We start from the raw sequence: 16562 nt of genomic DNA on the forward strand, positions 1-16562 counted from the left end.
AACAGTAGCAGAAGACAAAATATTCTTGCTGCATCGAAATGAAATGATCGCACACATGCACCCCTGTATGAGAATGCATGAACACGCCTCCATACAAAGCCCAATTCAAGCGCAGGCCAACCTTCTTCAAAATGCGCGTCTCTGCGACTGAACGACCGAACTCGAGCGCGAGCGTCAAAATAAGAATTAGAACGAGAGCGAAAAAACCCGAAGGCACACGAAGTGTCGGGGCCTGCCGATTCCAGCACTGGGGCCCCCCGATTGAAAAATTTTGTGACCAAATTCGTTGTATGAAATGACCAGCCTATATGTTGTATGGTTAGTGCCTGAACCCTACCAGTCCCACATGGTGGGTGTGTTTGTCGCCCCGTGCGTCCGATTGAGGTTGTGTTTGCAGACGGTTCTCGATTCGCACGCACAACACTTGTTGAGGTTATACACATGTGTGGTGGCAGTCCCGCGTTGTTCAAGTTGTGTGTGGGGTTGCTGAATGGTGTTAAAGCCGTGTCGTTAATTGTAGGCCATTTCTTACATGTCGTAGGAGTCCACTTGCCAGCCACCGTAGTGGTGTTCGTTGTCAGGGTGCAAACCATTCCTTGGGCTGTGCTTACTGTTAAGGTTATGTAACCCAGATCACTTATATGTATGTATTATGTCACCAAAGATTTTTCACATGGAACACTTATTCCTTGGCTAGTTGAGACGTTTTAAAGAATGTTGAGTTGCCTGGCTGGGAATACGCTTTTAACAGTGTTATTTTTACTATTTGGTGCGCTTTAAAACGTCGTCTCCGAATATCAGCAGCAAACTGTCGCTAGCTTTGCATGACTGTACGTCGCGGCCTCACATACACCAAAGCTCCGCAAGTAACGGTTCTGTTATGCAGCTGATTTTGAGATGGAATACCCTTTAATCAGCCTTATTGGTTGTTTTTAAAGTTAGGAAGTTGGGTTTTTTCATAGGTTTTATTTTTGACCAACCAATATAATTTACAGAATATTCTGCACGGATTCCGCCCGAAGTTAGCTTTCCTTTCTTGTTTTAAATTGGATTTTACCTTATAGGTATCATCTTATATGTATCCAAAGATTAGCTGGTAAAAAAATAAGGATACGATAATTGGCTCCTATCCAGAAAGATGGACCATAGAAAGCATTCTGTCTTAAATCCTAGAGAATGTACCGTGAGAAAAAATTTATATTTAAGCCGATACATAATGGTGCAAGTCAGAATGGCTCCAATTATTGACCCACCACTGCTTGCGAACATGTTAGCGTCTGTGGGGTTTGGTCGTGGGAAGGGGTTACGTAATTTCGATCAATTTTTACGGTACAATATACAGACGCACGCATAAGCGTTCAGATTTTGGCTTCACGTCGTTTCTCGTTCGAATTTCTTTAACGTAAACAGTGGCAGAATATCCGAATTTACCGGCCAGCCTCTCTTTACTGCACATCTGCCGTCTCGCTCGCACGATCTTCCTCGCGGCGACCGAAAATCTGGCGAATATCAGTGTGACCGACTAAACGAATAGAAAACAAGAGAGAACGCTATAGTCGAGTGCCTCGACTATTAGATACCCGTTACTCAGCTAAATAACTTAACATAAATGTGCCTTCTTGTATGTTTTTCGCCGCTCGAATTAGCACCTTGTCCAGCTGTTCCAAAGTCATCCGTTAGATGGCGCTATTGTATTTCGCCATCTACCCCAAAACATTGGTAACACGGGCCATGAAAGGCGGAAATGTAGGCGCTAGCCAGGCTTAAGCGTTTAATGGGTTTTTGGGCGTTAGAGTGGGCGTGGCAAACTTTTATTATGCCAATCGATAGGTATTGACGAAACAAATATATATCAATTAAAATTTTCAAAATAGCATCAAAACTGTGGCCACAGCTTGTGGCCTGTGGGCGTCAGACGGGGCGTGGCACCATTTTGAAACAAACTTGCGCTGCGTAGGAACTCCTAAAATCTACATGCAAAATGCCAATCTTCTAGCTTTTATAGTTTCCGAGATCTCAGCGTTCATACGGACAGACAGACGGACAGACGGACATGGCTAGATCGACTCGGCTAGTGATCCTGAACAAGAATATATATACTTTATAGGGTCGGAAACGCTTCCTTCTACCTGTTACATACTTTTGCACGAATACAATATACCCTTTTACTCTACGAGTAACGGGTATAAATATCACGCCATAACGTCGTTATTTTCCGTCTCTACGCTTTCTACTTAGATTCCTGGACGCGAAGTCACACATGTAGGAAAACTTCTGCGCGCAGCTCGTTCACTTGAGTTTCTCTCGCTGAGGCCACCAGAAGTGCGCCATAGACAAAGACAAGTATTAAATCTAACTAAGTCCACGTGTAAACTGATTGACAAACGGTACCAGAGTGCTACGCGGCTCAACGTCAACCTGTAAATTGTTAACCAAAATGAACAGTGCGAAACCATAGTCTGAGGTCAATTTTGTAATTATTTCTCGAGAACTGATCGGTTACAATCCGAAATGTTTTTCAGAATCCACCCCCACAATCGATATTTCACCCGGCGCAACGCCGCTACCCCAACTTAGCTAGGGGATGCAGCCTGGAAAGCAAAGCCCGTCGCACAGCTTGGTCGGCGGTAGTTTTCTTTTTCACGGTATTTGAATAGTTTTGCATAAATGTACTAGATTTCTAATAATAGTCTTAAATAGGCTGAAATATGTGGAAAGCTTCTTTTGTAAGCAGGAAGTGTGTGGAAGTTAGGGTTGTTAACATCTCACATATACATATAAGTCATACTCTAATCTACCCTGAAGGAATCATCGACGGCTTCATTGAGCCCAACGAACGCTTCGATGGATTTTCCCTAAGAAGTACCGCTTGTGAGTAAACCCTTAATGAATCTCTTATGAATATGTTTGTGCCTTAATTATTGTCGATGCGAGTCCCGCGATAGCTAAAACCCCTTGCGTAAATTCTTATAGTTTATAATTAATAATAATAATAATTTAATTAGTTAACTTTGGTTACGTAGAGGTTGAGTTGGAAATGATTTGAATATACATTTAAGAATAATCTTGAAGTATTGGCAATAAGTAAAAAAGACCAGTCTGTCCTTAGTTTGTCTAAAACAACCTCTAAAGGGTATGTTAGAGCGTACCGCGCTTAAACTATTAAAAATAAAAGAAAACTATGAAAAAATCTTGTAATTTATTTTCCGAATGGATCGTCGCCGGAACAACATAATGTCTGAGGATTATTAAACAATAATTTGTTGTCAGATAAGGGGTAATCTATTAAATGTACAGGTTAGAATTGATCGAGAGAGCCAAGGTCGTCGGGAATAGACCCTATAATGCTCGGAGTCCTCGAGAAGAGCAAAAGCCCGTGGAGCAAATGGAACACTGTGGTGTCCGAGCCTGGAAAATATAAACATAGAAACACCCTTGAAAAAATTTTGATAATTTTTATGTTATTCCAATACATACATTATTAGATTTTGTAGAAAATAGTTATGATAATATTTTGGGTACTTCGCAATCATATACCTTGTATTAGGTTCCTTAACTTCATCATCCAATTTTATATTTTGGATGGCAAACTTAAAAGTAAGTTTACACTTTGACGTTCCTGATCGGTCTAAGGAAACTATGAAGCCTTTAAATAGGTCTTCCATTGTTTTGACCCTGGACTCACTTCTTGTACGATGTTCCCGAAGACTACGAAAAATATTATATCGCGCTGTTTCCGACATCATCCCAATTAAAAGACCTTTTTAAAGACACCTTTTTGATTATGTGAGCGCGATGTCTAAGTTCTCAATGAAAAGAAGGAAGCATAATGCATCAAAAATAATAATCACATGCCTGGATAATGGCACAAACACTGTGCTAAATCTTTTGAAGATATCAACGTCCAAGCCAGTAAGTTTTTTTGTACACATTCAACGCGGTCGAATCCCCTTAGCCTTTTATCTTGCTACTCCATTGGTCTTAAAATGCTACTGCAAAAGGTGTGGCGTAATGGAATAACTTGGGACGAAGAACTGCCGAATACACTACTCGCCCTTTGGACCCAATGGAATACCGTACTACTACACGCAGGAGTACTGGAGTTTCCTCGATTCTATTGCAAATTGTTGCCGAATGCGGATCGGATTGACTTGCATGCATTCCTACCACCGTATAAAGCGAGGAGACGACAACGAAACTGTATTAGTAGCAGCCAAATTTAAAGTCGCTCCTTTAAAGCCCCTCTCCATTCCACGCGTGGAACTCTTGGCAGCAGTAATGGGAGTAGGATTAGCAAAAAGGATAATGAACACTCGAGGACTGAAAATTGATACAACAACATACTGGTTAGATTCTAAAACCGTTCTTCAATGGCTAACTATGGACCCCCGGATGCGTCATGCATCGTTGCCGATATCGTAGACAACACCAACCGCAACCAGTGGCGCTGGGTTCCAACAAGGAGAACGTCGCCGACTTAGCTACGAAGTTCTTCAAGACTCCTGATGCATCTAGATGGATCAATGGCCCACAATTTTTGGGACAGCCGGAAGCCAAATGGCCATGCCAATGAGTCGATTTCAACATCTGTACTGATCAATCTGAACTTCGTAAACATGGCTTCTTTTAAGAGAACTTGATCAGTTTAATTTTGCAGTGGAATATTTCTCAGATTGGAAACGGCTGTACAGAGCTGTAACGACCTTTTTCCTCTACATCCAAAGGCTGCGCGCAAAATGCAGCGGAAAAGGGCTACACAACTCTAAAATCAAAAACGCTGAAAATTCGTGGATATTTAAACAGTCTCAGGCAAAAGTATATTCGAATTAGATCAGCGCCCTGAAGTCCAATTTCACCATAGATAAATCCAGCCCATTAATTGGCCTAAGTGTCTACCTAGATGCAAAAGAGATCATACGTGTAAAAACCAGAGCAGATCGCTTGAATCCACAAGAAGACGCCATGATATTGCCCAAGAAGTGTAGGATAGCCTTTTTGGTCACGAAGGATTACCACGAGAAATCTCACCATATGCTCCACGAGACGACCATCAACTACATAGCACGTCTGCGAGTTTTGTACAAAAATGTTCGAAAGGCATGTCAAAAATGCAAAAACTCCAACTCGTCGCCACAAGTGCCCCAAATGGCACTGATACCAGCCACCAGACGCGCATGCTTTGAAATACCCTTCACCTATGATGGGGTAGACTATTTTGGCCAGATATTGGTAAATGTTCGTAGTCACAAGAAAAAGCGATGGGGAGTTATATTTACATGCCTTACCCTTAGAGCTTTAGACATATAAGTACCATATAAACTCGACGTAAGCTCTTGCATAATGTGTCTCAAAAACTTTATGGCGCTCAACTTCAAAGCCACAGAGAACGTAGTACAGGAAGAGCTCAGGAAAATAGACTATATATTACAGTACAATATGCAGCTATAAAGAGGCGTTTTAATTCACCAGCTGCACCCCCCATGGGAGGAGCGTGGGACCGACTAGTCCGATCAGTATGGACTGTAGTAAAATCAATCTACCCAGCAATTTATTTCAATGATGAAACACTCCGAACGGCTCTCATGGAAGCTGAAACCATCATCAATTCCAGACCATTAACCTTTGTGTCCCTAGACCGCCGTAACTTATATTGTCAAGCCTGTCGCCAAATCGAATTGTCCAGTTTTGCGAATTTGGCAGCACCAACAGAGTATGGTTTTGGATAACCCGATATTATAAGGCAAAATCGTTGTTAATCTTAAATAATTTGTTGCTTCTAATTGGGATTTTATTTGCCTAAAAGCAAAAAAACTCCCTAGCATTAGGATTTAATAAAAATAATCAATAAAGAAATTTAGGTCTAGCGGCCGAAATTCAAAGACAATCAAAATAATCATGAAGTAGAATAACACTTCAAACGACTTTGCGGAGAGAAACTCTGCCCTTGAATTCCGATTTCCTTTCCCCGATCATCCGTAAGTCTGGCAGTGACCCTGAAATTTGACTTCTGTTAGATCTTGCATTTCTTTTGTTTTCATCCTATTTACGGCGCGGCTACTTAAATAGTTTTCGAACAGTGGAACAGTTCCTGTGGAACTTTGTAGAGTTCCACTCGAATCCTAATGGTTCTCAAGTCGCTCCCCGGTATGCTGGTCGCAGGGTCGTGCACTTCTAGCGATGCTCTGCTCTTTGCTCGTAGGACTGACGTGGGTTCAGCTATACCTAACATAAAACAAGAAAATAAGTGCACTGTCGGAAACTAATAAAATGTACCTAAAATTGCTGTAATCGGCTATACCCACTGCTAAGTTACGCTAAGAGGAACAGATCTTCAAATTACATTTTATAGATTACCGCTTATCTGAGATCAGATTATTGTTTAATACCCCTTTATATACCTCATTATGTTGTTCCGTCGTCGATCCATTCAGAAAAGAAATTAAACGATCATTTCGTTGCGTTATACAGAGACTTCATAGTTTTCATTTATTTTTTTTTCGACTTTAAGCGCGGTACGCTCTAACATATCCTTCAGAGGTTGTTTTGGACGATCTAAGCACAGACTGGTGCTGTTTTCTTATTGGCTATACTTTAAGATTCATATGTATATTCAAATCATTTCAAACTCAAACTGTAGGTAATCAAACTTAACTAATTAAATTATTATTCAAGACTAGCTTTCGCGGGACTCGCATGGACAATAATTAAGTCACGAACATATTCATAAGAGATTCATTAAGGGTTTACTCACAAGCGGTACTTTTTAGGGAAAATCCATCAAAGCGTTCATTGGGCCCAATGAAGGTGTCGTTGATTCCTTGAGGGTAGATTATAACATGTCTTATAGGTATATGTGAGATGTTTGCAACCTTAACTTGGACGCACTTCCTGCTTACAAAAGAAGCTTCCCACCCATTTCAGCGTATTAAAACTATTATTAGAAAACTATTCAAATACGGTGAAAAAGAAAAACTAAAAACTACAAACGGGTAACCACCGACCAAGCTGCGCGGCGGATAATGCTTTCCACGCCATACTCCGCTGAGCATGCAAGTTAATTTCCAGGATAATAAAAACCCAACAAATAAGTTTTGAACGTTTGATTTATTCGGAGTTCAATTTGAGACCGATTTTATTCATTTAAAAATACCCTGATCTAAGCTGTGGGTTGGGGCAGCGACGTCGACGTCGCGGAAGAGACCGCGGTGGTGGCCTAGTTCTGATGGACCGGCTGAAACTGCAAGGTTTGGAGAATCGGCATTTTGGTATTGCGCTGTGGCTGTTAACCGGATGCGTGTGTTTATGTTATTGAACTTGGGGGTTCTTGGTGTGTTTATGTTATTGAACTTTCGGGCTCTTGACCGTTGTATTGAAATGTTGCCATCGACAATGTTGCAATATTTCTCGGAAAAAATGTAGAAATATTTCTGTGATTAACTCTCCCTCCTTAAAAACCTGCTTGTCCTCAAGAGGTGTTAGAAATGCGGAATATTATTAAATTCTGGTATTATTTTTTTAGGAATTGATATAATATTAGTTTTGTTGTGGAGGCGGTTCTTGGATATGTAGGTTTACTTTTTCTTTTCTGTGAATACAGTTTTTTAATACGATCAAAGCAAGAACAATGGCGCAAATTAATGTAACTGTGGCTATTCGGTTTATTGTAGAATCATTCTGTAAGGTTTGTAAGTGCTTTTTTTTTTTGATATGTAGAGCTTCCAATGAATTCGTGGGATTTCGGGTTTCATTATTACTTTTTCTTTGTTTGTAAAATTTTTTTCCATTTATATTTATAGTTTCGTTTAAAAATGTAACCATGAATGTTCCTCTGAGTTGATGTGAAATATTGTTTGAATTTAGGCTGCCGTTAAAGTCATTTAAGAGTAGTATGCCAACGTATATTTCCTCTATTGGTTCAATGTGGTCCGAGTTACTATAATCACACAGCGATTCCTTTCCCTGAGCTAGTTTTGAAATACATTTTGAATTACTTTAATTAACAATTTTTCCTTTTTAGAAATTTTGACATAGTTTGAAGTTTTACAATCATGATACAAAAAGTTCATTAGTTTCTAAATGTATTATTAATTGGTTTCTGATGACAGGCTTTAAAAGAAAATTTTCATAATTAGTTGGTTCGAGTTCAGGTATTTTTATTAAGTAAATTATGGTTGTTTTATTATGTAAGACAGACACATCAACAAATTCCAGTGTTTTCTCAATTGAAAACGAGGTAATGTTATTTTTCTGAGATATTTTATTTATTTCGTTAAGTTCAGGTTCGTTTAATAAAAGAGTATTAATTACGTTAATTTTAGCCCATTGTATTGTGAATTTAATGTTTCCTATTTCTTCTTTCATAAGTCTAACTTGCGTTTGCCAGCTCGACGCAATGTCATTATTAAAAAAAATTTATTTTTATACCCTTGCAGAGGGTATTATAATTTTGGTCAAAAGTGTGCAACGCAGTGAAGGAGACATCTCCGACCCTATAAAGTATATATATTCTTGATCAGGATCACCTCCTGAGTTGATATAGCCATGCCCGTCTGTCCGTCTGTCTGTCCGTCTGTCTGTTTCTACGCGAACTAGTCTCTCAGTTTTAAAGATATCGAATTCAAACTTTGCACACACCCTTCTTTCCTTTGCACGCAGTATATAAGTCGGAACGGCCGGGATCGGCCGACTATATCTTATAGCTGCCATATAACTGATTGATCGGGAATGCCATAACTTTGGTGTTTGTTAAGTTAGGAAGTTGGGACTTCCTATGGGTTTTATTTTTGCCCAATCAATCCGACATATCAAATTTCATAAGGATCGGCCGACTATATTCTATAGCTGTCATATAACTGAACGATTGGAAATGCCATAACTTTGGTGTTTTAAAAGTTAGGAAGTTGGGATTTTTTATGAGTATTAAGAATGCATCATATGAATAATTTTGGAGAATATAATTTGCAGAATATTCTGCAAGGGTATTTCAACTTCGGCTCCGCCCGAAGTTAGCTTTCCTTTCTTGTTTTGAATTGAATTTGCTAGCATATTGGAAGTGGTTGTTAAATTATTTATTCTGTCTTGAAGCTGATTATTCATAATAATTTGGTCGTTGTTATTATACCCTTGCAGAGGGTATTATAATTTTGGTCAAAAGTGTGCAACGCAGTGAAGGAGACATCTCCGACCCTATAAAGTATATATATTCTTGATCAGGATCACCTTCTGAATTGATATAGCCATGTCCGTCTGTCCGTCTGTCTGTCCGTCTGTCTGTTTCTACGCAAACTAGTCTCTCAGTTTTAAAGATATCGAACTGAAACTTTGCACACACCCTTATTTCCTTTGCACGCAGTATATATGTCGGAACGGCCGGGATCGGCCGACTATATCCTATAGCTGCCATATAACTGATTGATCGGAAATGCCATAACTTTAGTGTTTGTAAAGTTAGGAAGTTGGGATTTTCTATGGGTTTTATATTTGGCCAATCAATCTGACCGACCAAATTTCATAAGGATCGGCCGACTATATCCTATGGCCGCCATATAACTGATTGATCGGAAATGCCATAACTTTGGTGTTTGTTAAGTTAGGAAGTTGGTATTTTCTATGGGTTTTATATTTGGCCAATCAATCTTACCGACCAAATTTCGTAAGGATCGGCCGACTATATCCTATAGCTGCCATATAACTGAACGATTGGAAATGCCATAACTTTGGTGTTTTTAAAGTTAGGAAGTTGGGATTTTTTATGAGTATTCAGAATGCATCATGAATAATTTTGGAGAATATAATTTACAGAGTATTCTGCAAGGGTATATCAACTTCGGCTCCGCCCGAAGCTAGCTTTCCTTTCTTGTTTTTAATTAAATTATTGAGGTTACTTTCTATCATAACTAAATCTTCGTGATCTGGGTTACCTGCGATATATTTCTAAGCTGAGCCAATCATATTTATTGACCTAGCTTGACGGCTTTTTGTTGTTAAGGTAAGTGTGCTTAGAGCAGAAAGTGATTGAATTATTTCGTGTGTCAGAGTGTGATAATGTAAACTATTTTTTAATCTGTTTGTTGAGTGTTCTCTTATTTGTAATAGTTCAGTTTCAATCTGTTTTAAATTTATGACGTGAATTAATTTTATTGTTGATATCTGTCATTTTCCTATACCCTTATGAATTGTTATGGTATGTGCATCGGTATAATTTGTTATGTCGGTGGTCGCGATTGCCATTGGTATCAGCGTTAATAAAATCAACATCCTGTAATTACAAAAATGTCTCATTAAACAACGGTATTTTAGGGTTATGGGCCGATCACTCACGAACGGACTGATAACCCCAAGCGGACAACAGCTGTAAACGTTATAGGTAATCTTATTTATTATTATATATATTTTTTTTTATTTTTAAGTTTTTTAGTTTCGGACTGACGTGGACAAAAATTTCCTAAGTAGTTTTCGGACTTAGTTACTTTTGATATTAATTTTATGAACTACCCTTCCTGCTTCTGTTAAAATAGTTGTATTCCTGTTTTCTTTGACAATTTCTTTTTTAAAACGTGGGGATAATTTACAGCCTAGTCTGGTGTTTTGTTTTACAAATATTTCTTGTCCTGGTAGATATGATTTTATGGGTTTCCTTTCATTGTTGTGGTTTTCTAAATCTATTAATTACTTTTGTTTAAGTTTTTCTATGTTATCCTGCCTGCTTTTTATACCCTTGCAGAGGGTATTATAATTTCAGTCAAAAGTTTGCAACGCAGTGAAGGAGACATTTCCGACCCTATAAAGTATATATATTCTTGATCAGCATCACCAGGAGAGTCGATCTAGCCATGTCCGTCTGTCCGTCCGTCTGTCCGTCTGTCCGTCCGTTTCTACGCAAACTAGTCCCTCAGTTTTAAAGCTATCTGCTTGAAACTTTCCCAAAAGTTGTCTTTCTATTGCAGGTAGTATATAAGTCGGAACGAGCCGGATCGGGCCACTATATCATATAGCTGCCATATAACTGAACGATCGGAAATGCCATAACTTTGGTGTTTTTCAAGTTAGGAAGTTGGGATTTTCTATGGGTTTTATTTTTGGCCAATCAATCCGACCTACCAAATTTCATAAGGATCGGCCGACTATATCTTATAGCTGCCATATAACTGAACGATTGGAAATGACATAACTTTGGTGTTTTTAAAGTTAGGAAGTTGGGACTTTTTATGAGTATTAAGAATGCATCATATGAATAATTTTGGAGAATATAATTTATAGAATATTCTGCAAGGGTATATCAACTTCGGCTCCGCCCGAAGTTAGCTTTCCTTTCTTGTTTCATATTGTTCTGGGTCGGTATTAATATTTCTCCCAAAAAAATTGTCGTTACTGAATGTATTGTGTAATTTTATTCGTAAATGGCTCTGTCTAATAATTCTTCAAAGGTGTTGTATATTTGTTTGGTTTTAAGGCATCTCATTATTTCCGAAAGGGTCGAATGAAATCGTTCAATCTGTCCGTTAACTGAGCTTTTGTAGGGAGGAGCTTTAAAAATGGTTATATTTAACTGATCTCTCATCATAAGGGTAATAGATGCTGAATTAAAAGCCTTTTCATTATCCATTACTACAAACTTGGGTACTCCATATTAGAATATTATTTCGTGTAACTGTTTTTTAATGTCTTCGGTGGATTTGGATTTTATAATTTTTGCCTGTGCTAGTTTGGAAAATTTATCTATTGCGGTCAATACCAATTTCTTTTCTGCTGAAAAGACGTCAATGTTGATTATGTGTCTAGGGTATTCAGGAATTGGGGTTTCTTTAATTTCTGGATTGGTGGGATGTCTATCATATTTGCCTTCTTTACATACCCTGCATTGTTTGACTATATTGTTATTATACCCTTGCAGAGGGTATTATAATTTTGGTCAAAAGTGTGCAACGCAGTGAAGGAGACATCTCCGACCCTATAAAGTATATATATTCTTGATCAGGATCACCTCCTGAGTTGATATAGCCATGTCCGTCTGTCCGTCTGTCCGTCTGTCTGTCCGTCTGTCTGTCCGTCTGTCTGTCCGTCTGTCTGTTTCTACGCGAACTAGTCTCTCAGTTTTAAAGATATCGAATTGAAACTTTGCACACACCCTTCTTTCCTTTGCACGCAGTATATAAGTCGGAACGGCCGGGATCGGCCGACTATATCCTATAGCTGCCATATAACTGATTGATCGGAAATGCCATAACTCTGCTGTTTGTTAAGTTAGGAAGTTGGAATTTTATATGGGTTTTATATTTGGCCAATCAATCCGACCTACCAAATTTCATAAGGATCGGCCGACTATATCCTATAGCCACCATATAACTGATTGATCGGAAATGCCACAACTTTGGTTTTTGTTAAGTTAGGAAGTTGGGATTTTCTATGGGTTCTATTTTTAACCAATCAATCCAACCTATCAAATTTCATAAGGATCGGCCGACTATATCCTATAGCTGCCATATAACTGAACGATTGGAAATGCCATAACTTTGGTGTTTTTAAAGTTAGGAAGTTGGGATTTTTTTTGAGTATTAAGATTGCATCATATGAATAATTTTGGAGAATATAATTTACAGAATATTCTGCAAGGGTAAATCAACTTCGGCTCCGCCCGAAGTTAGCTTTTCTTTCTTGTTTTTTCTTTCATTTTGGGGAAATAACATTTTTCTGCAAGTTGGTTTTTGTTTTCTTCTGCATTTCTATTTGCTCTGTTATGTGTTTCTAATATTAATTCTTCCTGCTTATTTTCTTTTGTCAAATACTCTACTTTATTTTGTGTGAATCTGATTTTAATGGATCCGAAATGTTCCGGATAAATTCGCTGTATTTCTCCCATTATCTCTTCTGATGTGAAAATTCCATTTAGGATTGACGGATTTAAATGTTTTTTTAATATTTCAATAAGATCAATATTCTGAAAGTCTGGTCGAGTTATAACGTGTCTATGAAAGGTGGGGAACGGAATAGTAACTTTTTAGTCGGGGGGGTTTTCTTTGTAAATAAATATCTGATTCTTAAAGGCATTTATTGGTACTTCGATGCTGGGGATAAGGTTATGACCAGAGCTCAGCGCGCTGTGTTGTGTTGCTGTTAATGAGTTAATTTGGTTGCTTATGGGGATCCTAGACAAAGCATCGGCCACTATGTTTTCCTTTCCGGGTTTATAAAGTAATTCTTTATTATATTCGTCAAGATATGATTTCCATCTCTTGATCGCTATCCTTCCCTTCCAATTACAATCATGTGTAAGTGGTTCGTGGTCAGTATAGATTTTAACCTTGGTTCCACCGTAGAGATATCCTCTAAGTGTTTTTACTGCCCATGAAATGGCTAACATTTTTTTCTTTGCCGTTTCGTAGTTTTCTTCGGCTTGAGATAGTGTTCTAGATATGAAAGCTATAGGTCTGTCCATTTGTGAAAGTACTGCTCCGATTGCGTGATCGGAGGCGTCAGTTGTCAACACAAATTTCTCGTTAAAATTTGGATATTGTAATATTACGTCTTCTGAAATTAGGGTGCTTTTAAATTTATTAAAGGCCTGAATGGCTTCATTATTGAAGTGAATAGATTTCTTCTTCCTCGCCTCTAAGTAATGTGGTGAGTGGTTTTGCTAATGCAGCGTAGCCTATAATAAATCGTCTATAATACCCTGACAGTCCAAGGAAAGATCTTAATTCCTTAACGTTTTTGGGAATGGGGTAGTTAGCGATGGCCTCTATCTTTGTTGGATTAGTTTCTATTCCCTTATCTGAAATTACAAATCCTAAAAATTTAACTTTATTTTTGAAAAATACGCATTTATCCAATTGACATTTTATGTTAGTATTATTTAAGGTTTCAAATATTGTATCTAAATTTTTTGAATGAGATTGTGCGTCTGGACTGAAGACAATTATGTCATCGATATAAATATAACAGATTTTCCCTATGTGTTCCCTAAGAATGCGTCTAGTGCACGCTGAAAAATGGATGGTGCGTTTTTCTGTCCAAATGGAAGTCTTGTGAACTCAAATTTTCCGTTATTCACGGACAAGGCTGTCTTTTCTATATCGCTTTCTTTCAAAAGAATTTGATGGAATTTGATGGAGATCTAACACAGAAAACATTTTATTATTTCCCAGTTGTGCAAGAACTGCATTTATGTCTGGTATCGGGTATCTGTCTGCTACTAAGTAACACTATTTAATTATCTGTAATCTATTACCATTCTATATTTCTTTACATTGGAGGCATCTAATTTTTTTGGTACAATCCACATTGGTGAATTGTAAGGCGATCTAGAGGTTCGTATTATATTGGTTTCTAAAAGTTCTTTTATTTGTCGGTCAATTTCGTCTTTGAGTGCCATTGGATATTGATAAAATTTCGAGTAGACTGATGTGTCAGTGTTTGTGCGTATCTCAGCTTTCACGTTTGTTGTGATATTCGGGTATTTCTGAATAAGTTGGTTAAGATCTGATTTTTGTGTCACAGTTAGATGATCTGTCCGAGGAATAATTAAATTTACAGCTTTGAATTTTTTTCTTTAATATTGATTGTTTTCCCATTTTTTAAGTGCATAGATTTGGTATTAGTGTTAATTATTGCTCCTAAATTTTTTAAACTGTCGTTTCCCAAAATGGCATCAAATGTTGGTTGGTAATAAAAAATGTAATTATTGTATTAGGGTCGTTGAATAAATTGGCTGTATTGTGATGTGTAATTTTAATATTTCCGCTAACCGAGATGGCATCAAACGGGGATTTATTTTCTATAGGATTTTTAACGAATTTTGGCAAGATGTAATTATTGTTTGAACCGGTGTCAATTAATATTATTAAAATTTCTCCACTCCTCAGTTTGCATTCAAAATATGGCAATGAGGAGTTTGTTAGTCTAAAAAATGAAGGTAGGTATAATCATATTGGTATTCTTGGTCGGATTGGTTTTGGATTCAGAATATTCTGTTAGGGATACAGGATATTCATATTGTGATTCGTCCTGTTATTTTATGGTTTCGTTATATTCGTCAAGGGATGGTGTTTCATCTTCCACTTCTGAAGAAGTGTGAGGGGCTGCTTAAAAAATTTATACTTTATTCTTATTTATTGGATCTTCTCTATTACTTAAGAGACTAACAATAAGTTTTCAAATCTTAATCTATGTTACGTTAATTTATGTTATTGAAGAGGGATGGGAAATCATTTCGCTGTAGACGGGAATGATAGCTTAGCGGGTTGAGTTGTCTGGCTAGCAGGTTTGGGTGATTTGATAATCTGGCTTCATATTTAATTTTTCTGGAAACAATTTCTTCTTTTACGGGATTTATATCCAGGTCTCTCTGGATGTTTGCGTTGCGGATGTACCAGGGGGCTCCAGTTATTGTTCGTAGGGTCTTTGATTGTACTCTTTGAATAATTTCTATATTGCTGCTGCTTGCGTTTCCCCAGAGCTCGGAACCGTAGGTCCAGATCGGCTTTAAGCACGAGTTATACAGTAGTACTTTATATTCGAGTGGAAGGGGGAGCGGTAGTTCATGAGCCAGTGAAGGCTGCTGGCCTTTAGTTTTAAATGGGTCTTCTTTGCTTCTATATGCTTTCTCCAGGTAAGCCTCCTGTCTAAGTGTATGCCGAGATAGGTGACTTCGTCTGCTTGTGGAACCGGCTTGTTGTTTAGCGCCAGTGGTGGGCATTTCGACAGGTTGAGATGAGGGTCTGGCGGCTTGTTGGAATGTCTGCCGTGTAAAGGATGTACAAGATTGGACCAAGCACACTTCCTTGGGGTACTCCAGCTTCGATGTTACGGATGGTTGAAGTAAAGGTTTTACATCTCACGGTTACTAGATGAACAAGTAGCAGTTTTTCAAAATAGCTTTGATAAACATGGGAGCAGACTGATGGGACGGTACGAGAAAGGCTGGGATTTGTCTTTTCCTTGCTTCGGGATCATTGTAATGACAGACTTTTTCCATTGGTCAGGAAAGTAGCCCCATTTCAATATTGAGTTAAATATAAATGCGATGCATCTGACTGCGCATGCAGGTAATTCAATTATCATTTTTGGAGAAATAAAATCGTGACCAGGAGCTTTCTTTGGGTTTATATGTTCTTTAAAAGCCTTAAGTATTGTGCTGGTTTCAAGGGTAACTGGGGAGGACGGCGACGCTAGCGAGACATTCGGTAGAGTGAATTGGTTGGATGGCGGGTGAGGCTTGAAGACGTTTTCCAAGTGATGGGCAAAAGTGTTAGCTCTTTCTTCGTCACTGCGCGCCCAGGCACCTGTTTGTGATCGAATTGGCCAATCGGGATCTATTGGTGGTTGCATGTTTGGGTGAGCTCTCCATAGTGGGAATTTATTACCCGTCGGGGATAGTTTCGCAATGAGGCCCGTTGGGCCTGGTTCTTTTCGGTAGAGAGGGCCTTCGACAATTTTCGAGATGCTTCATTAAGTATTTTCTTAGTAGCTGGGGACCGATGAGCCTGCCAGTCTCTGCGGAGTCTACGTTTTTCAAGTAGGAGAGACTCGATCTGGATATTTGAGCGTCCAGTTCTTAGCGGGTT

The 16562-nt window shown here is 38.4% G+C and overlaps 1 pseudogene; it reads left to right on the forward strand.

The window, feature by feature from the left end:
* The first annotated feature begins 4505 nt into the window (after positions 1-4505).
* LOC123037277 overlaps positions 4506-16562 on the forward strand; it is a 45392-nt pseudogene continuing 33335 nt past the window's right edge.

Source organism: Drosophila rhopaloa, unplaced genomic scaffold (genome assembly GCF_018152115.1).
Source record: "Drosophila rhopaloa isolate 14029-0021.01 unplaced genomic scaffold, ASM1815211v1 contig_155, whole genome shotgun sequence".
Lineage (NCBI taxonomy): Eukaryota > Metazoa > Arthropoda > Insecta > Diptera > Drosophilidae > Drosophila > Drosophila rhopaloa.